Source organism: Mustela nivalis (assembly GCF_964662115.1).
Source record: "Mustela nivalis genome assembly, chromosome: 12".
Classification (NCBI taxonomy): domain Eukaryota; kingdom Metazoa; phylum Chordata; class Mammalia; order Carnivora; family Mustelidae; genus Mustela; species Mustela nivalis.
In genome coordinates this window covers 56,535,980-56,560,215 of record NC_139031.1, presented here as the reverse complement: position 1 = coordinate 56,560,215, position 24,236 = coordinate 56,535,980, and the positions used below count along the sequence as shown (strand labels likewise).

Sequence of the window (24,236 nt, the reverse complement as noted above, 5' to 3'; positions counted from 1 at the left end):
AAACAAAAAAGGCACCAAAATTGAACAGGAAGAATGTTACAATATTTCTTAACTGCTGTTATTCTGTAGTCTGAATATTCACATAAGTTTACTCCATTGATAATTTTCATAAAGACTAGAAAAAATTTCAAATTTTACGGCAGCAGATTTCATTTAAATTGTTCTCAATAGATTTAGACATATGTAAAACATCTTGCTAACTAAGATTAGTGCTGGTTGCTCAAAGAAATGTAGGATACTCAGGGTTCACCCACATTAAAAGATAAAAATCAAGCAAGAAAGTCTGTCAAAATCTTTTACCCCTGTTTAAACTGCATTAGCTTCTAATTATTGAATTAGATTAATTCTTTGTATAGTCAAGAAAAAATTTGTTTTTTAGGTATAGGACTTGCAAATACTTCCCCCGGCCTTTTCTTGCATTTGTTTTTATAAGTATCTTTAGAAAATCAAATGTTTTATAATTTTAAATAAATTTTAGAAACAAATTATTAATTTCAAAAATAAAGTCTACTGAGATTTGGATTGGGATTACATTGAATCTAAATAAGACTTTGCAGAGAATCAGTGTCTGAACAATGCTGAGTTATCCAAATTATGAATGTATGATATTTCTCCATTTCTCAGATATCTTATCCCAGGTGGGTTTTATAATTTTCAGTGTATAGAACTCACATCTCTTCTGTCAAAATTCTACCTAAATATTCCATTTATTTTACATTATTATAAGTGGCATTATTTTCATAATTTTAATTTCCGATTGTTCACTAATAAAAATATAATTAATTTTATAAATTGATCTTGTATCCTTGCATTTTTGTTAAATTCATTTACTTGTTCTGATAGTTCTCTTTGTAGATTTTGTAGGGTTTTCCACAAATATGATTGCCTTTTATTTCTTTTTCTACTGAGTACAGAGGCTAGAATATCCAGTTTAATGTTGGATGGAAATAATGAGAATGTGCCACCTTGCTTTGTTCCTAATCTTAAAGGTAAAGCATTCAGTCTTTCACTATTAAGTATAAGCTACTAGTCTTTCATAAATGCCCTTTGCCAGGTTTCAGAGATTTTTCCCATTCTGGATATTTGAAAGCATTCAACTAGACTTCACAGAGAACATGGATATAAAACTATTACTTAGAGGCAAAGAATAAGGTATAAAAGCAAAAAGAGACCACAGGCAAGCAGCAGGTGTCTGAAGCACATTCCACAAGGGAGTTCCCCAGGGCCATTATTCATATACCACACATGTACCATCCTATGTCTCCATCTTGAACAAGCTGATTGTGCAAGGAATTTTGGCTTCAAGACAGTTCCCTGGGAATCTTTTGTTGACCACTTAACTGGTCAAGCAGTCTTGTTAAGGTGGTTATGCCAGTTGCAAACATCCCTAAAGCAACTGACCATTACGGTCTTCAGGAGAGTTTCAGACCTTAAAAACAACAACATGCAATATTCTCTGATGCCTTAATATGATCTGAAAGTCACAAACCAGACATTCAGGTATCCCTAGTAGTAAACCAACTCATTATCTCATTGGAAGTTCACTTCTATTCTTAGATTGCTGAAAGCTTTTTTTTTTTTTTTAATCAGAAATGGATGATGTATTTTGCTAAACAATTTTTCTGCACTAATTTAGATCATGTGGTTTTGCCTTTTTAAGCTGTGAATAAGGAGAATTACATTGGTTAATTTTCAAATCTTAAACTGAGCAGGCATCCCCAAGATAAACCCTATTTGGTTTATTTTCAGATTTGATTTGCTAAAGTTTTATTAGGAACTTTACCATCTATGTTCATAAAGGATATTCATCTTTAGTTTTCTTATAATGTTTTGATCTGGTTTTGGCATCAGGATCATAATGAGCTTAGAGTTGGGAGGAATTCCTTTCTCCTCAAATTTCTTGAAGACTTCGGTAGAATTGGTATTATTCTCTCCTTTAATGTTCTGTAGAATTTTCTAGTGAAGCTATCTCATCTTGGATTTTTCTTTAGGGGAAGGCTTTAACTAATAATTCAATATCTAAATGAAACAAGATGGGATTGGGAGGGAGACAAACCATAAGTGACTCTTAATCTCACAAAACAAACTGAGGGTTGCTGAGGGGAGGGGGGTTGGGAGAAGGGGGGTGGGGTTATGGACATTGGGGAGGGTATGTGCTATGGTGAGTGCTGTGAAGTATGTAAACCTGGCGATTCACAGACCTGTACCCCTGGGGATAAAAATATATGTTTATAAAAAATAAAAAATTAAAAAAAATTTTTTGGGGAAAGAGCATGAGTTGGAGGTAGAGGGGTAGAGAGAGACAAAGAGAGATGATCTTTTTCTTTCTTTTTTTTTTTAAGATCTTCTTTATTTGACAGAGATCACAAGTAGGCAGAGAGGTAGGCAGAGAGGGGGTTGGGGTGGGGAAGCAGGCTCCCTGCTGAGCAGAGAGCCTAATGTAGGGCTTGATCCCAGGACCCTGGGATCATGATCTGAGCCAAAGGCAGAGGCTTAACCCACTGAGCCCACCCAGGCGCCCCAGAGAGAGAGAATTTTTTAAAATTTTTATTTATTTATTTGACAGAGATCACAGGTAGGCAGAGAGGCAGGCAGAAAGAGAGGAAGGGAAGCAGGCTCCCTGCTGAGCAGAGAGCCCTATACGGGACTCAATCCCTGGACCCTGGGAAGGCAGAGGCTTTAACCCACTGAGCCACCCAGGCACCCAAGAGAGAGATAATTTTAAGCAGACTCCATGCCCAGCACAGAGTCTGATGTAAGGCTCAATTTCAGGATCCTGAGATTATGATTTGAGTCGAAAACTTGATTAACCCAGCCATCCAGGTGCCCCTTCCTTATTACCCTTTGAATGTGAATGACGTTCAGAGGGATAACATTCCTAACTTTGTCTATTTTGCTTATCAATCAGGTTGGAAGTTTATCAGTTTTATTGGTATTCTCAAGGAAACACTTTTCACTTTTATTTTTTCATATTGTTTTTCTATTTCCATTTATTTCGACCTCTCATATTTATTATGTCAGTTCTTCTGTCGCTTTTGGGATTAATTTCTTAGGACTTTGTGTTTCTTAACATAGAAAATTAAAGTATTAATTTGATAATTTTCTTTTTATAATTTTGTTTCTAAGTACAGTTTTAACTACATCCTAAAAAATTTGATATGTTGTGTTTCATTTTTATTCAGTACAGAATACTTTCTAATTTATTTTTTCCTGTGTTCTTTGACCCATCGATTATTTAAAAATTTGTCTTGTATTTTCCAAATACTTAGGGATATTCCCAGTATCTCATTGTTATTGGTTGCTAATTTAATTCCATTTTGGTCAAAGAACACCCTTTGTTTAATTTGAAAACTTTTAATTTAAGACTTCTTTTCTCCTGAGCCAAAAGGCTCAGAATATAGCCTTTCTTGGTAATGCTATTATGTACTTGAAATGTGTACTTGAGGAGCACTTGGGTGGCTCATTTGGTTGAGTGACTAATTCTTGGCATGATCTCATGGGTTGTGGGATTGAACCCTGCATCAGGCTCCATGCTCAGCAGGGAGTCTGCTTAAAGATTTTCTCCCTCTGCCCCTCCCCAAACTCTTGTGCACACATGCACACTCTTTCTCCCTCTCTTAAATATATATATATATATATCATTAAAAAGAAATGTGTACGTGCCACTTCCAGTCGGCAGCGGGAGAAGAATTAGGCACAAACAAGTCAGCTGCAGGAGACTGGGAGTAGGGGACAACAGTCGAAAAGGACTGCTGTCACAAGCAATTCCACAGTCTCACTTTTATTGGATAGAAAACAATAGCCAACAGAAGGATTGATGAAGGTCAAACGTTAGTCACGTCTTGCAGGCAAGCAAAGAGGAGGATAAAGTTTATAGTTAAACAAGCACATTCAAAGGACTCATCTAACTAACAAAGGGTGCTTCTGGGAAGAGAAAGGAGCGGTAACAGAAAAGGGAAGCAGGTGGTTTTCATTCCACCCTGAGCTGATCCGGCGTTCCGGCTGCCTGGCTTCTATGAAGGGGCGGATTCCGTCCTGAGCCAGCCAGGTATCCCTGCTGCCCAGCTTCTGTGAAGGGGTGGTGTTCGGGCATCCCTAGCTGCCCAGCTTCACATTTGTATATCATCCTTCTCCCCAAAGACCTGTTGCCAGTATACGTTTTTCTTAAGGCCATATCTAAATGTGCTTGGCAACTAGTAAAATCCTCCAGGGGTTACAGTTTAAGTAACAAATTATTCCGAGAGGCAGCAGCATGTACGTGAAATGAATTGTGGTAAATGGAGAGTTCATAATTATCAGTTAGTTCATGTTGATTAGTAGCTTTGTTCATGTTTTTAGTATCCTTAAGGACAACATATTTGTTTTATCAGTCATTGAGAGAAGGATGCAATCTGACCCTGCATGTGTGGGTTTCTCTGTATTTTTTCTTGTAGCACCATCAGTTCATTACCCATGTTTTTTGAAGCTCTGCTACTTTGCACATATACATTTAGTATCATAGGGCTGGACAAAATGATTCCCTTTATCATTATGAAATGACCATCTTTATCCCTTTTAATATTTAGTTTTGAAATCCATTATGTCTGAAATTATTATAGCCAGTTTAGCATTCTTTCACTACTGTTAATGTGGTGTCTTCTCCTATCTCACTAATTTTTACCCATTAATGGCTTTATATTTAAAGTGGGTTTCTTTTAGGTCATGATGGTTGGTATTTATCCAACCTAACAATCTCTGTCTTTTAATTAGAGTGTTTAGATCATTTATATTGAATGTGATTATTGATATTATTAATTAAATGACTTAATGACTTCCTTGCTATTTGTTTTGCCTTTTTTTTTCTTCTTTCCGGTTTAGTATTTTTTAAAAAAGATTTTAATTATTTATTTGAGAGAGAGACAGTGGGAGAGAGGGAGAGAGAGAGAACAATTAGGGATAGGGGCAGAGGGACAAGCAAACTCCCTGCTGAGTATGGAGCCTGAGGCAGAGTTTGATCCCAGGACCCTGAGATCATGACCTGAGCCAACTCAGATGTGTAACTGCTGAGCCATCCAGGTGCCCCTCAGGTTGGTATTTTTATGATTCCATTCTATATTTTGGGGGGTTATTACCTGTAATTCTAACTGATAGCAGATAAGCATATGAAAAGATGCCTGATATCATGAGTCATTAAGGAAAAAAAAACACTACATTGAGATACCTCTATATACTTATAGAATGGGTAAAATTAAAAGGTCAGATAACAACAAATATTGGTAAGAAAGTGAAGGACTCTCATGCATGGCAGGTAGGAATACAAAAGTTGTACAGCCACTTGAAAAAACTGTGTGGAAATTTCTTAGAATGTTAAACACACACTTGTGTTATGATCCAGCCATTTAACAACTAGGCATTTATCCAAAAGGAAAAAAGCAGATGTCCATATTAAAAACTGTACACAAATATTCACAGCAGCTTTATTCATAATAGTAACTTGAAAAGAGAGTTCTCATGTTTTTATCTAGTGTTTTCAGTATTTAACATGTCCAGACCGATATAATTGTCAAAGCCCAGTTTCATTTAGAATCAGTGCTCTCTCTACCTCTCCCTTGTTGCACCTGTTCAGGTATGGAGCCTGCAGTGAAAAAGGGAATGGGCTTTATTTTCCCTATTTTCCAACCATGGTTTCTTTTCTTCTCTATCCCCCACCCTCAGTTTGCTAACTCACATTTCTATCTTATTCAGGGTAAAAATTTTAGGAAGAAAAGGAAGGGGGGAGGAATGTTTTTACTTACCTAGTACTGTTATGATTTTGCCTTAGCAAATGTTTAAATTTGACTGTTCTCTCTTGGAATGTTCTATTGTACTTTCGGTTACTTTGATGATAGCGGTTTTTGTTTGTCCTTTGCCCCCTCCCAACTCGGGCTCCTCCTTCATCCTTGGATTTCTGAAAGTGTACTCATTTGGTTGGGGTAATACCAAACATGCAAGTGGTCCTTTTTAAATCTATTCCTGGCCAGTGCTTTTTCATTTGGCATAGTGTAGATTACAGATCATATTCACTTATTATTGCAGGACATAGTGATGGCTATGTCATCTCTCTCTCTCTCTCTCTCTCTCTCTCTCAGAGATTCCTTAGGCACTTGTATGTCCTTCTCTCACTTCAGAGCATATATATTAGGTTTTCAAATGGTTAGACTAAAATTCCGAGTGACTTCAGTTAAGAGAGGATCATAGGGGAAGAGAAGAAAAAATAAAACAAGACAAAACCAGAGAGAGAGACAAACCACAAGAGACTTAATCTACAGGAAATAAACTGAGGGTTGCTGGAAGGGAGGGAGGTAGGGGGACAGAGTAACTGGGTGATGGGCATTAAGGAGGGGATGTGATGCAATGAGCACTGGGTATTATATAAGACTGATGAACCACTGACCTCTACCTCTGAAACCAGTAACATATTATATGTTAATTAATTAAATTTAAATTTTTTAAAAAGGAAGAATAAAGTATCCTTCTTGCTTTTCTGACTCTGAGTAGAGGGAAGGGGAAAAAGTGTCATAGCAGTTCACAGATTTCTGTAATCTACACTATGCCAAATGAGAAAACGCTGGCCAGGAATAGATCCTGAACAACCTTGAGAGATTAAAAACTCCTGAGCTCAGCCTGAAAGGGGCTGCCATACAGTCTGTGTTTTATCTCCAGGAGTCCACAAGTTTCTCAAGGTGAAAATCAGAGGAAAATTCTGTCACGTTTCTGGCAGGGTGTTGTGGAGGGCGGAGGGAGGTCGGAATAACCAACTGGAAATATGCTTATAGTATTCAGTCCCTTATAAGAAAGGTCTGACCTCAAAGCAAACTACTTCACCAGCAATATTGTCATTCACAAGTGAAGAAGAAATAAAAACTTTCTGAGACAAATAAAAATTGGGGGAATTTGTTGCCAGTAGACCTGTTTTGAAAGACATGTTAAAAGTTCTTCAGAGATACAACAAATAGTATAGATCAGAAACTCAGATCCAAACAAAGAGAAGAGCAGGAGAGAACAAAATAAGGAGATTATGTGTGTGTGTGTGTGCGCACACACATTTTTTTTTTTTTCAGTTGAAGGGATAGAGGGAGAAAGGGAGAGAATCTTAAGCTCAATCTCATGACCTTGAGATCATGACCTGAGCCAAAATTGAGAGTCAGACAATTAACTGTTTGAGCCACCCAGGTACCCCCAGAATACATTTATTTTTAATTATTCTTAATTACTTTAACAGACATCAGTTTATTTAAAATAATAATAGCAACAATATATTTGTGGATTATAGTTTATGGATAAGTGAAATGAATGACAGTGATATTGCTAGAGATGAGAGGGATGAATTGGTGGTGCTGTTACAAGGAAACTACACCACCCATGAACATTATAGCACTATGCAAAAATGGGCTTTGATTACTTATAAATGTGTGTTGACATTCTACATCCTCTAAAATTTTTTTTCAAGGATTACAATCAATATGCTAAGAGAAATGAGAAAATGGAGTCATATTAAATGCTGAACTAAACCAGAAAAGGGTTAAAAACCAGTAAGGGATAAAACAAGACAAAATCAGAACAAGACCCATGGAAGAAAATGGTTACAAATATCATAGAATTTAAGCCTTAAATAGGTTGAAAACAAGGGGCTTTTGAAAAATACGCCATGCTAGTACTAATCAAAAGAAAGAGTAATGATATTTAGTCCACATAAAGCATACTTCAGAGTAAGGAAAATCATCGGGGATAAAGGAGACATTATGTAAGCATAAAAGGATCAATTTTCCAGGAAGGCATAACAATCTTTAAAGTTTATGCACCTGAGAACAGAATGTCAAAATACTCAAGACAAAAGCTGACTGAACATCACGGAGAAATAGATATACCTACTACTTGTTATAAACTTCAACTACCCTCTACTGGAAACTGACCGCTCCAGCATGCAGAAAATCAGCAAGCATATAGTTGAACTGAACAGCACCACCAATCAATTGGATCTAATCGACACTTATAAAATATTTCATCCAACAGCATCAGAATGCATATTCTTTTCAAGCTCATAAAGAATATTCACTCATATAGATCATGTTCTTGGCCAGGTAACACACCGTAACAAATTTAAAGGAAGAGAATTCAAAGAAAGTATGCTCTTAGTCCACAATGGAATGAAAGTAAAGATAAACAACAGAATATAGCTGGAAATTCCCCCCAATATTTGGAGATTAGACAACTACTAAATAATACATTACCCAAATAAGAAATCTCAAGAGAAATTAAAATATATTTTGAACTAAGTAAAAATAAAAATACAGCACATCAAAATTTGTACAATCCAGAGATGACAATATTCACAAAGAAATTTATGGCATTGAATGCATGTATCAAAAAAGAAAAAAGCTTTAAATTCAGAAACACGAGATTCCACATTAGGAAACTAGAAGAAAAGGGCAAATTAAATCCATGTAAACAAAAAATAAGAAATAAGAAAAACAAGAGCAGAAACAAATTAAATTAAAAGCAGGAAAAAATTAGATAAAACCAGTGAAGCCAAAAACTGGTTCTTTTAAAAGATCAATAAAATACATAGACATAGCTAGCCACACACACACACACACAAGAGAGAGAGAAAGAGAGAGAGAGAGAGAGAGAGAGAAAAGATACAAATTACTAGTATATGAAACGAAACAGGGGCCATTACTACCAGTTCCATCAGATACTAAAGGGGTTATAAAAGAATATTATAAATAATTCTATGCCTGCAAATTTGATAACTTAGGTGAAATGAAACAATTTTTTGAATGGTACTGCTGTTCTGAGGACCACACTTGGGAAAACATTGCTTTAAATGAACTTAGACCACTATGATTTTTAAATGTTTCTGTCCTTTTTTATAACATCTTCTTCTTTAACGTTGAATTGCCATCTGCCACTTCTCTTACATCTTAAAACAACCACAAAAGCAAACACCTATAATAGATACCCATTTATTCATCATTTTTTCTCTCTCAGTTATCTGTTGGTAAATCTTCACTCTGGGATAGGAATCTCCCCAGTCATGGATGAGGAAATCCAAATACACAAGGTGTATTAACAATTCTGTAACACAGGGAGATAATATTTTTGTAGATTTAGGAAATTAAATATCTCAAAATGATTTATTATAATAATCTATAGAAGACAGAAGACATATTTGGGAAGATCTATTTAATGTTCTTACAACAGATAAAGAAAAACATGGCCTATATCCTTTCTAAATATCTGACTTGATTATGTTACTGGATGGGAATCACAACAGAAGACTCGAAACTATGTTCTATTGGATTCTCCTATATAAACAAAAAGGCAAAATGCAATTCATCATAAAGGGTCTGTCAAGAATTGTCACTGCAGACAGGTGTAGAGGAAGGAATGGCCACATCACTGAACTACATGGATGTGTAGGGTAGTACCATATTACAGAGTGCTTTGGGTGAAGAGCCAAGGGAAACAATTTCCTTAACTCTGTTGTTGTTACCAAGTCCCCCGGTAAAGTTTGCTACCAGATTCGGAAGTCCAGTGAAATATAACTGGGTAAAAAATAATGTCACTATGTCTCCTCAAACTTAGCTCATATATAAAATATATCATTCTAATAGTGATATTATCTAGCATGTGTCAATTATGTCTAATCTGCTTAGTCATGCATATTATGGTAAATATAATAGAACATTTATTCCATAGTTATCACTAAATAAACTCAATGATAAAACTCTTGAAACGGTAATATATAATGTTATCTGATTAAATACATATTACAGAAGGCATAAGCAGATCCTTCCAAAGTATTTCCCTGTGATACTCTGAGTTTCATGTGATTTTCCTGAATACTTTATTGTCTTGTATTGAGTTCAAAAATCAGTGACATATGTTTAACATTACCTGTTGAGGAAGTCCCAAGCTTATATTCAATAGTTAAAGTAAACAAATGTTTAGAAACATAGACAATTCTTATAAACTGTCACTATTTGTAACCTGTCAATGCATTCACTGGCTGGAGTGATCACATAAAAACTATGCCAGACATAGTATGGAGAAATGGACATACAAGTTTTATGCAGATGAATAATAATAAAAGAGAAAATTTGGAGAGATCTCAACTGGGCCTCTTTCAGCTCTGTATGCTGACTGGGTAGGATGGCCAGAAGGCTTCTTGAGTTTTGAGGAGGGAAAGGGGATGTTTTGTCTGGGGTGGTCACTTAGGGTAATCTAGAAAGCTCTGTATATCTGAACCGGCCAATAGTTGTGAGTGACATAATCAGTGTGTATGCTGCCATCATGCATAGACTTGGTAGGATGCAAGAGCCATCTATGTCTCTAGACTCTAGGGTATCATACCAGTCACAGTGGACTGCCAGTTTATTCAGAAAGGCACAGATGCCCACGCATGTGGTTGATAGGGATACTTTTTCCAGCATCTCTCTGTATGCTTGGTGTGGTCCTGCCTCTATGCCTAGGATGTTGCCATAGGCAGATTGCGACTGAGGTGAGATGTTTTGATACCTCATCTTGGAATTGAAACTCCTGTTGCTACAGCAATGTTCTTCTGGCTGGGTATATCTGAACTGTTTATCACCCTCCCCTATAGGCAAGTAGGCAGGGAAAAAACACAGCTTAAGTCCAGATAGTCTCTTCCTAGTAAGAACTATCTTAAACCCTCAGGTATGTGGGTTGACCAATAGTTACCCTGTCACCTCTAGAATCTGAGTGAACCAAACTCTCAGTTTTACCAGTAACTGGTTGAACAACTCTTTCAACCCCTCTGTGTCCTAGTTAACTCATGCAATCAAGGAATCAATAGCAATAAAGATTCTGGAGCTAAAACTCCAGCTCTGGTATTTTCTAGTTGAGTGAAACAGACAAGTTATTTAACCCTTCTGTACCTCAGTTTCTTTGCCTACAAAATGGAGATCATGGTAGTTCCTACCTCAGAGAGTGAATATAAAGATTAAATAAGTCAATATATATTTAGGACAGAACCTGCTACATATAGAAACAGTGTAAGTCTTTGTTACTATCTCTATTACTATTATCATTATCATCATGGCATTTTCCCCATAAAAAAAGTTGAAAAGGTTTGCATGTGATTATTGAATGCCTCTGTGTTCACTGGCCAGTGGGATCATGTAAAAATCACACCCACATGAAATTTTAGAAACACAAGCAAATAGAGAAATAGATAAGTCATGCAGTATGCAGATAACAGTACTTGAGTGGCATTTCAACATTTCAGTGGGCTATTATTTGCTCTTCTAACTTTACTGTGTTTAAAAAAATGTTTAAATAAATGTGTCATTTTTAACAAAAATATAAACTTGAAAAATACTTATATCATAAAAAATATTGGTAACAAGTGATGGTAAGGATGTGGAGAAGATAACCATTATTTAACACATAGTGGCTAGACAATTGGCTAGGAAACACTTTTATCAAATAAATTTCTGGGGGTGCCTGAGTGCCTCAGTGGGTTAAGCCTCTGCCTTCTGCTCAGGTCATGATCTCAGGGTCCTGGGATCAAGCCCTTTATCAGGCTCTCTGCTCAGCAGGGAGCCTGCTTCCCCCTCTCTCTCTGCCTGCCTCTCTGCCTACTTGTGATCTCTGTCTGTCAAATAAATAAAATCTTAAAAAAATAAATTTCTAATGAAGAGAAATTTAAATTTTGAGAAGTTTAATAGAAAAGAGGAAAATGTATGGGGAGAAATAAGAAATCTCTAAATAAGAATAGATTTTATAAGGTTAAAACTCATCACAGTATTTTAGACTTGAGACAGGTCTTGTGGTTTCGTGGAGTAAGAACTTTGTAAATCTCCACAAAAACAACACATTATCAACAAAATCAATGCTTTAAGAACTCTAGAAATTAACGAAATGCTTCTCACAACCTGAATAGTGATTATTCTAGAAAAAAATACTGAACATCAGTAAAAATAGCAGGGTCTTTGATGTTTAACTTGGCTTATTCCCATATCCCTGTCTACAACAATGCAAATTAAATGCACAATAAGGTATCATTTCATTCTACAAGGATGACTACAATAAATAAGAAAGACAATAACAAATGTTGAGGGAATGTGGAGAAGCACGCTGTGAGAATGGAACTGGCACCCTTTGGACAGTGTCTGGCAGTTTCTCAAGAAGTTAAATATAAAACTATCATATGATTGAGCAATTCTCTCCTAAATATCTGCACAAGAGAACTAAGAACATATATCCTGAAAAGGACATGGTCATATTTATCTTATTCATCATATCTGAAAGTTGAAAACTGCCCATCCATTGGATAGACAAAATAGATGGATAGACAAAATGTGGCATATACATACAATGAAATATTATTCAGTAATAGAAATTATTGACATATATAATGTCATGAATACACTTTAAGACATTATGCTGAGTGAAAGAAGCCAGACACAAGACACCACAGATGGTATATTCTATTTTCAGGAAGTATCTAGAAAAAGACAAATATTTTAGAGAAATGTTTACAGAAATGGTTGCCTGAAGCTAGAAATAAGAAGGGGATTAACCACAAATGGGAAAAAGCGATCTTATTGGAGGACTACAAATCCTTCTAAAATAGATTTTTGTTGAAGGTTACACACCTCAGTAACATTAGTAATGATTACACCATTTACTTGAAATGAATGTATTTTATATGTAAAATATACCCCCCCCAAATTTTTTTACAAGAATATTTTAAACTAACTCCCACTCCCAGAAGTCAAGGAACATTTTGCTGGGCACATTCTGCGATCAATGACCTAGAAGCCTGATTGCACAGAGAGGCAGAGTCTCATGTGCTCATAATTTGCTATGCCTGATAGGCAGAGCAGGGACAAAGGAGGGGAATTTATAAAGCTACGTCTTGGGAGGATTTGAATGAAAAACCTATTGAAAAAATTGGTCTTTATTTAAAAAGGGAGTTCTGAGTGTGAAGTCACATTGTGAGATGATGAAGAGTTAAATATGTATAAAAAGATTTGAAGCCTAATTTAGGAAGCAGAAAGCAGACACATTTTTTTAAATGATAGAGATAGCTGAGTGGTCTTGGACAGCTCCATATAAAAAAGGAGCTATAATAACTCCCACACATATTTTCTCTTCTCCTGGATTTTGACTAAGTAAACATTCATGGATCAATAACCAAGGGGGAAACAAATTAGAGCTTCATTATTACAGTCAAGCATCATTTATTACCGAATCTGAACTTGGAGAAAATTCAAAATAAAAGCACAACTTTTGTTTATTTTATTGAATATTGTCTATTTTACCCTTCTCTCTCAACAGAGGGTAGCATATTAACTCTAGAGCTCATAACTATTTAATAAACAATTATTGAACAAGTATTATGTTCCACGTACTTTTCTGAGAACTTGGGATACAAAATAATCTATGAACGTTGCCTTCTTTGAGCTGCCACACTAAAGGGGAAAGACAACACACAAATCAAATATCAAGGATGTCATGTAGCAATGCTATAGAGAGAAAGAAACAGGAAACAAAGTTGCAATTTTAGTTACGGTGGTCAGGGATGCCTCAAAGAGAAGGGTGGCCACTCTAACAAGGATCATGACCTTGGGCAAGGCAATTCTCTATATTTGAGGCATCCCTACAATGGCTGACAATTAAACACTGTTCACCAATAGCATTCCCAGTTACACTGGCAACAAGCCTTCCCCTGAAGAGAGATCCAGGTCCACCATGTAATCAATATTCTCAGACTAAAGAATGACCAGAATGAGCCATAGTAGTTTACATAATCTCCACATATAGAGTCAAACCAGATGAGGAGGTAAGGGTGTCTTGTTTTAAAGCTTAAGATACACATCTGTCTTCCAAAGGCTCCCATTGGGGCTATATTACCTAACACAGGTAAAAATAACATGTGGAACAATTATTTTAAAAACTCAAGAGTATAATACTTTACTACTAACTTATTAGGTATAGAATATGTATAAAAATTCAGAAAATGCAATGATAATGTAGTGGGACAGATCACCAAGAAGTGAATGCATTCTGACCTGGGCAGTTGACATATTTTTAATTCTTAGACCTCGTAAAAATTAAATAATATTATTGCTATTTTGTCTTTTTTTCCTCAGGTGCTTTAACTTTAGGGTGTAAGCAAAAAAGGTTGGAAAGTCATATATTTATTCTTAAAGTTCTATTTACTTCTAGACATCAACTAATTCTAGTTCTCTATTTATATCCTAATATGAGAAAATTTAATCTAAATTACTAGTTTCACAAAGACTTTTGAAGAGGGCTTATTTTCAAAATTAATAATGATTATTGTTTATTGATATTTCTATGTGTCAGGCATTATATGGAACACTAAATTATCTCAATCAATCCTTATAACAACTATACCAGGAATAATATGATATTAATTATCCTCATTAACATGAGAAATCTGAGGATAAGGAGTCTAAATAACTTATCTAAGATTATATAAATACCAGGTAGCACATGTAGGATCCAGTCCGAGCCTTGGGGTTAGTTGCAAAACTCTTTAAGAGTTTTACTGCAAATATTCCTGTCTGATTGCAAGAGGAGAAACATTCCTGATATGAAGCAGGGTAGCAGAGATAATAATCATATATATACCAATGATATGAGGTAGTTCTCAGTCTGGCCTCAAGCCCCAGCTATAGCTCTTCACCTCAACTCTTGAATGAGATAGTCAACCACTGTGCGATTATTCACTTTTGTGAAGGAGAGTGAGACAGCCAGAAGCCAAAGACCAGAATAATGATGTTACAGGTAGTAATAATTTGGTAAAACAAGCAAAGACCTTCAGTTCCATAAAATTCCACAGGAAAAGTTTATGATTTTTAAAAATGTGCTGTGGGATAGGGTTAATTCTCTGAAGAGATAGACAAAGATCAGTCCAGCACTGGAGGAAGAGAATACAATGTTTAGCAAAAGAAAATGCTGAAAAGTCATTGCAAAGAAATTCTGAAGAGTGCAATTGCTTTAGCTGAAGCAGATGGAGTTCATCATGCCATATTCAAGATTTTTTTTCACCTCTCCTTGAAATAATTAGCCACAAGACTATAAGTACATTTTTCATGTCAAATGGACAGTGGCTTCAAAGACATTGGAGGGTGGAAGTGGGAAAGAGTGAGAAAAGGAAACCAACAACGCACGAAAGACAAAATATCAACATTTCTTGTACAATCACTGAACATGTGTCAGCAAGCATGAGGTCACTTTTTAACTGGAAGCAATACAAGTAAAATAGGTAGTTCACTAAGTAAGAGAAGCAAAGAAGTGGTGTTCATCTTGTCTATCAACTCAAAAACTTACAAAATAATGGGGCAGCATAGGGGTTTGATTCACCCTAAATTCAAACAATATGAGTGGAAGGATGATACAACTAGGAGAAAAACTGATGTCAAATATGATTTCTGGAGAAGAGCCAAAAGCTAATTCTGACCCTGATTAAATCAAACTTGATGAGAGATATCTTTGCATATGTACTCCGTACTTTGCATAATGTGGCAAAGGAGGGTATGTTAGGAGAACATTTACATTATAGAAGGCAGAGTAAGAGCCCTCCTGTTCAAGACTGATATTAATCAAACTGGTATTAGGTTAATCAAAATGTCAGTTCTACCTGCAAGTAATTTTCAGTACAAACTAGTCAGTGAGTTTAAGGAGTCTCAGTTGAGTTTTTGTAAAATTCTAGATACAGGAGCAGAAAATGGGCACACTTCTGGTTTGGCCATGCTACGATTATTTACTGCCAAAACCTGTGTAGTATGTCACCAACCACAAGTAACAACAACAATAATAACATAATACTTATAACATATAATACAGTGTACAATTATAATAATAATTATTGCAATGTTCTGTTCAAAGCACTTTACATATGTTCATTCCTTTAAGTGTCATTATAGCTTTTGAAATAGGTCCTTCAGTTATATATTCATTTTTCTAATAAATAAGCAGAGATGCAGAGAAGTTAAGGAACTTTGCTAGATCGCACACAGCTAGTAAATAGCAGAGCCGAGGTTGAAATTCGGTTATCCTACCTTTGAGAATCTATGCTCTTGACCGCAATAATATACTATAGAATATGACAGCTATAGTGAAATCACTTTGCTGTAGTACATGCCACTCTCTCCCTCTTGGATCTAACTGGAGATTTTGTATCCGCAGTTGCTGACATTCTGTGGGATATCTCTTTTTGCTTCTTGTCTAGGGTAGCCCAAGTCAACATTTATGAGAATGCGGTAATTTACCATAACGTACATGAAACCTCTACGGAGTCAGATTGCTTTTCTTCATCGTTACCGAACAAGATCCTGGGAGGCCTGAATAGAGAGCAAATGGGAATTTACCCAATTCAAAAATGTAGCATCCTGTATATCATAAAATAAGAAAGCTCAGAGGAGCTATATCTAAAATCTGCTTATATAAACTGGGACTAATGATTGAAAAATGTTTTTAAGAAACTCAAAAAAATGTTCTAGGCAGTTTTGGAATGAGTAATTGATGTTCGTGGTGTCCAGGGACAAATTAGTCATTCAGAAATTTAAGAAAGGAAGAAAGGCCCCATGGGTGTTTCTCAAAATCTTAATTTTCTTTTTTATTTTTTCTGTTGTTCCTGTTTATTGTAGTGATCTATCTGATATTTGGATACATCATCTTCCCTTCATATAGCTGACTCAGGGGACATCTGTATGTTCAGGCATTTCCTGGGTACAGAACCAATTCTGAGGTTGGTCAGTAATGATATAAGGAGACATAAACCAGAGAAGTTAACTCAGTCCTGCTGTACCTTGGGGCTTCTCTCTGCTTGCATTCTAACAATACCCTAGGTACGTGCCCCTATGTCTTAATGTTGTTTTTATAAATTTAGCCACTACTGTAGCCACCATCTAGGGCAGTAATATGTCTTTTCTTTGATTGCTCCCCTTTCTAAAACTAAAACCAACTGGAGTAGTACCTTTTTAATCTACTTGTAACCTAAGGATTTAAACGCCCACCTATTCCAAACATTAATCTGTCTTAGGAAAACGGTCTTTCTAAATCTAATTTTGAGTTCATTTCCTAGCTTACATCTGGCCACAATGTCCTGATGCTGACTGCTGTTTCCACCACTACTTGCCTTCTATGATGATTTGCTTGTTTATTTTAAATCCATAGCCTTTCTCTAGGGGAGTTCTTCTGCTCCATAACTTAGTCGACAACTGTCACTCCCTGCCCTGTCCCCAGGCCAAGATTCTCCCTAAGACAGCTATTTCCTTTTCTGACAGTCCTTGTCTTTATGTTTCTATATAGTGTTAGGAGAAATATAACTCCATTTTCAGTCAACCACGGTACATTGTTTGATTAGAAGACCAATAGGCATTAAGCTCTAAGGGGTCAGAGACAGTCATTTCCTTTTCTTGTGGGAAGGGATCTTCTCATTGTTAAACCCCTGATCAAAAATATGTGGAGGAAGGGGAAGTAAAGAGGTGGGCTGAACATGAAGTCAAACATTCTTGTGTTCTAAGTTCAGCTTAACTTCTTGCTAGCTATGTGAACCTGGAAATAAATTAAGGGCTGTGTAACTCACTTTCCTCACTATAAAGGGGGATTAGTAATACTTTATATATATATATGGAGAAGGGTTAGCAATTTTGCCTCTGGGGACAACGTAGAATATTTTAAGTACTGGAACAAAAAAGAATAATATAAAAATAGTATAATTATTAAAATACAAAAAAAGTAATATAAAAAATTTAGTGACTTAGAAAAATGTTATTAATACTTTAAGTTAATAAAAGGTTATAAGGAGTTTGTATAAAATTATTTTGGCATGATAATCTACACAAAGAAAAAAGAATAAAAGCATATTTTTGTTAAAGAGCTACCAAGGGCACCTGGGTGGCTCAGTGGGTTAAAGCCTCTGCCTTTGGCTCAGGTCATGATCCCAGGGTCTGGGCATCAAGCCCTGCATTGGGCTCTCTGCTCAGCAGGGAGCCTGCTTCCCCCTCTCTCTCTGCCTGACTCTCTGCCTACTTGTGATCTCTCTCTCTGTGTCAAATAAATAATTAAAATCTTAAAAAAATAGAGAGCTACCAATAATTACCCCATGTTTCAGCATCTTCATACATTCTTCATTGAGCATTTATGTTTAATAATATATATTACAGTTGCAAATTGAAAAGGTATGTATGTATATATTTGTATGTATATGACATTCAAAGTAAATAAACTGAACTAAAAAGAATATATCATATCACATATAATAATTATATATTATATTTATAATAACTGGGATATCAAAAGAAAAGGATGTAATACATTTCAGATTTATGTTTTCAACACATGTGTTTTCCTACATACAAGCTACCTGGTAGATAAAAACTTACCCAGCATATTATATTAATTATTTTAATCAATTATAAGTATTACAAATAAAGTGATAGAAAAGCCAGCTTTTATTATCTGTAGTTTTTTTTTTTTTTTAAATTCTGGATCTTAAACTAATGAATTGCTCTGTCACACATAAATATCTCTCCTTGTATGATAAATTATACTACATTTCTAAATATAAAAGAAAAGGTATAAAAGAGTTTAAGATAAGTTTTGGTTACTTTGAATAGTTAATTGTTGATTATAATAATTGTACACAAAGAGAAATATGGACACAATATAGCTTACACTGTAATGATTCAAGGTCTCCCAAAAAATATTGTGTAATTTGGCTCACTAGTTGCACTGGTCTATTTCACTTGTCCTCATGGCAAGCAAGGTAATGAAATAGGAAATTATTCGAGCCAAGTAATTTCACTGGAAGTAATTCAGTTCAGTTGTAATTTTTGAATCTCCCCAGGATAAGTCAAAATACACCTTAACTTACAAATATCCAAAGTTCTGACCTTTTGATTTTTCATAAATTTTTTTTTACTGACATGAGTTATTCTTCCCACCCTTTTCCAGTTAGTAATTTGGATTCTTTCCTGAAGAGGATTTTTCCATGCACGCCACACAAAGCTATCCATCAACTTCTTCCCATGCTTGGGTTTTTATTCATCTTACCAACACTGATTTTTGTTGGAAACAAATCAGAAACGCAGGGAAACTACAAATGGAAAAGATATGGCATGTCAACCAGTATAACTTCCTACAAACAGGATTACTTCTCATAATTTACTTATTTTATCATAATTGACATCATCACAATATTACCATTATCTTTTAATCATAGAGTGAGAATATTATTCTTGCTTAATGCTTAATATAATATTCAGTTTTATGTTTTCTCCCTTCCCAGAGTTGGAGGAAAAAATGAAAAGAAATATTTTGGCTGCATAATTCTCCTCCCATCTCTGCCCATGCCAAGACTTTTCCTTTGAGCTCTGAACCATTAACTCTTAGTGCACTTGGAGACATTACTAAGCTAAGGGGATTTTCCTTACCAAGGAAGAAAAAGGAAAAAAAAAAAAGCCATTTATCATTTGCTGGAGAAGGAAGAAAGGAAAATCATCCAAATATGTTTTTTTTTTCTGATTAAAAACAGCTAGAACCATGATCTCCCTATTAATATCTTCCTTTTCCAAACTTCCTTGTCTATGATTCTTAACTCTCTCATCGAAGTATTCATCAAGTATGTATTCAAGTAGTTCATGCTATTGGGGAGGCATTTTTCCAAACATAGAATTCTGTAATCTCAGCCATCAAAGTGGTGGGGGAAAAGATGGCAAACAATTATCACATACTATGTATATAGTGGTTTAAAAAGCATTGCATACAGTACAATGGAGGTATGAAAAGACATGAAAATAGTGAATTTAGAGCTAGATGTCATAAGATCTTTGTTCTCTATTCAGAAGATCTGACCTGAAAATGTGAAGAGCTTAAGTAATAAGGGATACCTATATCAAGTTTACATTTCTAAAATTTATTTATCTTATTGGCGTAGATCTTCTGCAAAAATATTTTAAGTTTTAAATTTTGAAGTGTAGACGATGGATGACCATAAATGATATTAATAATAAAACAGAAGAAGCACTTTGGGAATCGTGAGGGAAGGACTTCTGAAAATCCTTGCTTTCTTAGAAACATCAAAAATAGAAATAGTCTAAATCAAATTTTTCAGATCTCTGGAAATTGACCAAAGTCACACAACAGTAGTAGGAGCATTTATTTAAGAGAAAAATGGATGATGTGGGATGATGTCAGCAAAATGTCTGATTAAGATGTTACTCAATGTATCCCCACCTTGACAACAACAATTTGGCATCCACCCACAGTCATAAGTACCTCTCTTGCAGCTGTGGAATCTGACAGCATATTCCAAGGAATCTGAGAAGAGTTTTGCTCACCTGTCGTCAAGTAACAGACACATAGACCTTGGTCTTGGCTGTTGAGGAGGCAACGAGGCGGAGAGAGTGGCAGATAGGACTCTTGGAAGGTATTAAAGGGATGTGGATCCTAATAACCACATTGCGGACTTCATCGAGAAGCTTCCCTTGAAGCACTGGGGATGCCTCACCTGCAGATCACCCCAAGTGACTGGGGGTACCTCCAGGGATCTGTGCACCTCACCCATACACCCTGTGGCACTTCCTCGTGCATGCTCCCTATGGTGGCAAGAGTGAGTTTTGGTAGACTAGTGAGCAAGTGCAGAAACCTGGCCTGAATCTGTGTGCCAAGGGAAAAAACCACAAACTTGAGTTTCAAGTACAACTCTTGGCAAATCTCAATAATATTAATGATTGACTTTTCACCAGAAATCATGGAGACCAGAAAGCAATGGGATGGCATTCTCAAAGTGCTGAAAAAGACTTAACCAAGAATGCCATAGCTTACAAAAACATGCCCAAAATGAAATAGAAAGTAATTCATTCTCAGATACTAAAACTAAGACTTCATCAAACCTCCCCTACAAGAAATATTAAGGAGCGTCCTTCAGGCTGAAATGAAAGGGCACTAGATCATAACTTACTTCAATATGAAGAAATAAACGCATGGGTATAATTTCACAAATTTAAAAGAATTACAATATACACATCATTTTGTTTGTAAATCTTTTCTTCAATTTAGTATAAATGACAAATGTGTAAGTCTATGTTGATGAATCAAAATGTATAAAGAGGTGATTTATAGGATCATAGTAGTGCATAGTAATGTGTCAGGGGGAGTATGAAGCTGTATTGGAGTAAGGCTTTTGTAATATTAAAATTAAATAAATATATTTCTGAAGTAGTTTGTTATAGTTGTTAATTGTAATCCCTAAAGCAGTCACTCAGAGAATAAATAAAAAATAGTAAAATAATAATAACAAAATTTTTAAAATAGTATATTAGAAAACATATAACACAAAAGAGAACACATATGGAGGAATAGAGATATAACAGCAACAAAAAATAAATAACAACATGAGACATGTAGAAAACAAATAAGAAAATGGCAGGTGCAAATACATTTATTGGTACCTGACTTATATGTAAATAGGCTAAACTCTCCAATAAAAATCAGTTCCTGGCAGAATGGATTTTAAAAATCCAACTATATGCTGTATAAAGATACATATATTAAATTTAAAGAAGTAGTTGGAAGTAGAATGGTGGAAAATTACTTACTGTTTAAACAGTAACCATAGGCAGCTTGAGTGGTTGTACTACAATTATACAAAACATACTCTAAGACAAAAATTTTCGTGAAAGACAAGAACATTTTATATTGAGAAAAGAGCCAATTCACCAAGATGGTAAAAGAGTTATGAACATATATCCACTTAAGAACAAAGTCCCAGGGCACCTGGGTGGCTCTGTGGGTTAAAGTCTCTGCTTTTGGCTCAGGTCATGATCCCAGGGTCCTGTGATTGAGCCCCACATTGTGCTCTCCGCTCAGCAGGGAGCCTGCTTCCTCTCTCTCTGCCTCTCTCTCTGCCTGTCAGAGAGATCTCCGTATGTCAAATAAATAAATAAAATCTTTAATTAAAAAAAAAGAACAAAGTCCCTAAATAAATGAAACAAAAACTAACAGAAATAAAGGGAGAGACAAATAATTCAACAGTAATATTTGATACTTCAATAAGCTACTTTTAATAATGGGTAGAATAACTACAAAGAATATTTTTTAAAAAGATGAACAACAATATAAGCCAACTAACCTTAAAAGCTACCTACTGACAGACTAACAACAGCAAAGTACACATTGTTTTCTGGTGCATGTGAAACATTCTCCAGGATAGATAATATATTAGGATCTTACAATTTTTCAACAAATTTAAAAGGATCAAAATCATAAAAATATGCTTTCTGACTACAAATAAATTCTCAGTAACAGAAGAATGAGGAGCTCAAATCTGACATGATCAAAATCTGAAGTCTATCTAAGTTTTTAAGCATGAAGAAAAGTTATGAACATGTCTTTCAAGGAAAATTAACTTAAAAATTTTAATAGCCAAAAATACTGAATAATGATACTCATAATGATAATTGGTAATTTGTATGACCCTATTGGAATGACCAAATCTAAGAATTACACTAAGTGCCTCACACTAGTAAATACATGTAATCTTTCTTAAAGCCTGTCCTCCTATTAATAGGAATCAGGGTTGTTTTCATTAGGAGCCTATCATGAATACAGTGGTCATGAACGTTCATAAGCAGTGTTTTTGTGGAATTAAATGCTCCTAATCAAGATCCTCTGAAAATCAAACATAAAGATGAGATGAGGTGTGCAAAAGATTTATTGGTGGAAGTGACTAAAGAAAGAGAAGAATCAGAGAAGATGGAATAGCTTTCAGACTGCAACGCAAATCTGATACTTTGAAGGAAAAGAGGAAGGAAGGATGATTTCTGAAGAAAAATATCAAGCTGCTGTTCAGTTCTAAGAAAGTTGTAGCCAGGCTAAATGTAGGGTGATTGTAAATATCATTACTCAGGTTAGTGATAATGCTTTTTATTTTATTTACTTTTAATTATGAAAGAAATTGATTTTTATCAGTTCCATGCTTGTTATGTGTCTTCCAAGATAATCACAGTCTTTTTGTCTTTATTTCTATGTAGAAAATATGTTAATTTTCAAACGTTAAACCAACCTTGCATTTCTGAGGTAAATCTATTTGATTATGATCTGTTCTCTGAATTTCCAGGAATGATGCCTAAGAACCTCATTTTAAAAATCATGCCAGTTGATTCTTAAGCACATTAAAATTTAAGAAGCAAAATAATCTGTATATATGCTTGCATACCCTTTATTATACCCATACCATATACAGATAAAAACATAAGTTCACACCCAAACTTCCAATTCCTATGCTAGTTTTTCTCCTTTCAGTATTTGTAAATCCTTTCTCATACATTGAAGAACACGGCTCCCATTATCTTTAATGTATATATTTATTTGATCATTTTCCTTGGATATAAACAATGTTTCATCCTTGTGGACACCTCCTCACCTTTGATTTTTTGACTCCCAATGCCTCTACCACCATCCTCCACATAGATGTTCCTGTCAACTTTCTTAGGCTTCAAAACCCCACATTTTACAGCCCCTCCATTTAACACCTTACTTAGCTTGCTCAGGCTCTGACTCTCCACTTGGGGCCACCCACCTTTTTGCATATACCCTGTTTAATCTACTTGTGCTCCAACAACTCAGGCTTGGCTGTCCTTTTCCATAAACACCCTCCTCAACCTTCTGGAATCTAATTGCCCACAATAGAATGTCCCACTTAACCTGGATATCCTTCTTGCCCTGCTCAGCCTCTGATACCTCACACCAAGCTGTCTTCCTCAAGAACACATGTTTCACTTGGCTCTTTCTCTGAATCCTCACATCAAAAGTCGCTCTGTGTGCATTCCTCCTCATCCTCCCCAGACTCTGACATTCTGTGTGGGGTAGCCCTTCTATAGGGATGACCATTCACCCTGTTTAGACCTCATATAAGGCTGACCATGGAAAAATTGCTAACCAAGGAGAAACTGGACATCTTTCCAACACATCCTGCTGTGCAGGCACACTCCTTAGTTCACTTGGCCTCTGACACTCCTCTATGAGACTCATGTCTCCCACGACATAGACACTCACTTTGTTCTGCCTCGCCCAGTGCTTTTAAGAATAAATTATCCAATAAGAGAGGTAAAGCAAAAAGAAGGCAAAGTGGAGAGGGAAGAGTGGAACTAACCAAAAAAAAAAAAAAAAAAAAAAAAAAGAAGAAGAAGGTTTGTCATAACATTTTAGGA

General features: G+C 35.5%; 1 long non-coding RNA gene across 1 annotated transcript in view; it reads left to right on the top strand.

Moving 5' to 3' along the window:
* The window catches only part of LOC309845272, a 68,177-nt gene extending 47,347 nt beyond the window's left edge, over nt 1–20,830 (top strand). Inside the window, exon 3 of the long non-coding RNA XR_014301175.1 lies at nt 19,313–20,830. This is a non-coding gene — a long non-coding RNA (uncharacterized lncRNA). The remainder of the gene's footprint in view (nt 1–19,312) is intronic.
* The last annotated feature ends 3,406 nt before the right edge of the window (nt 20,831–24,236 follow it).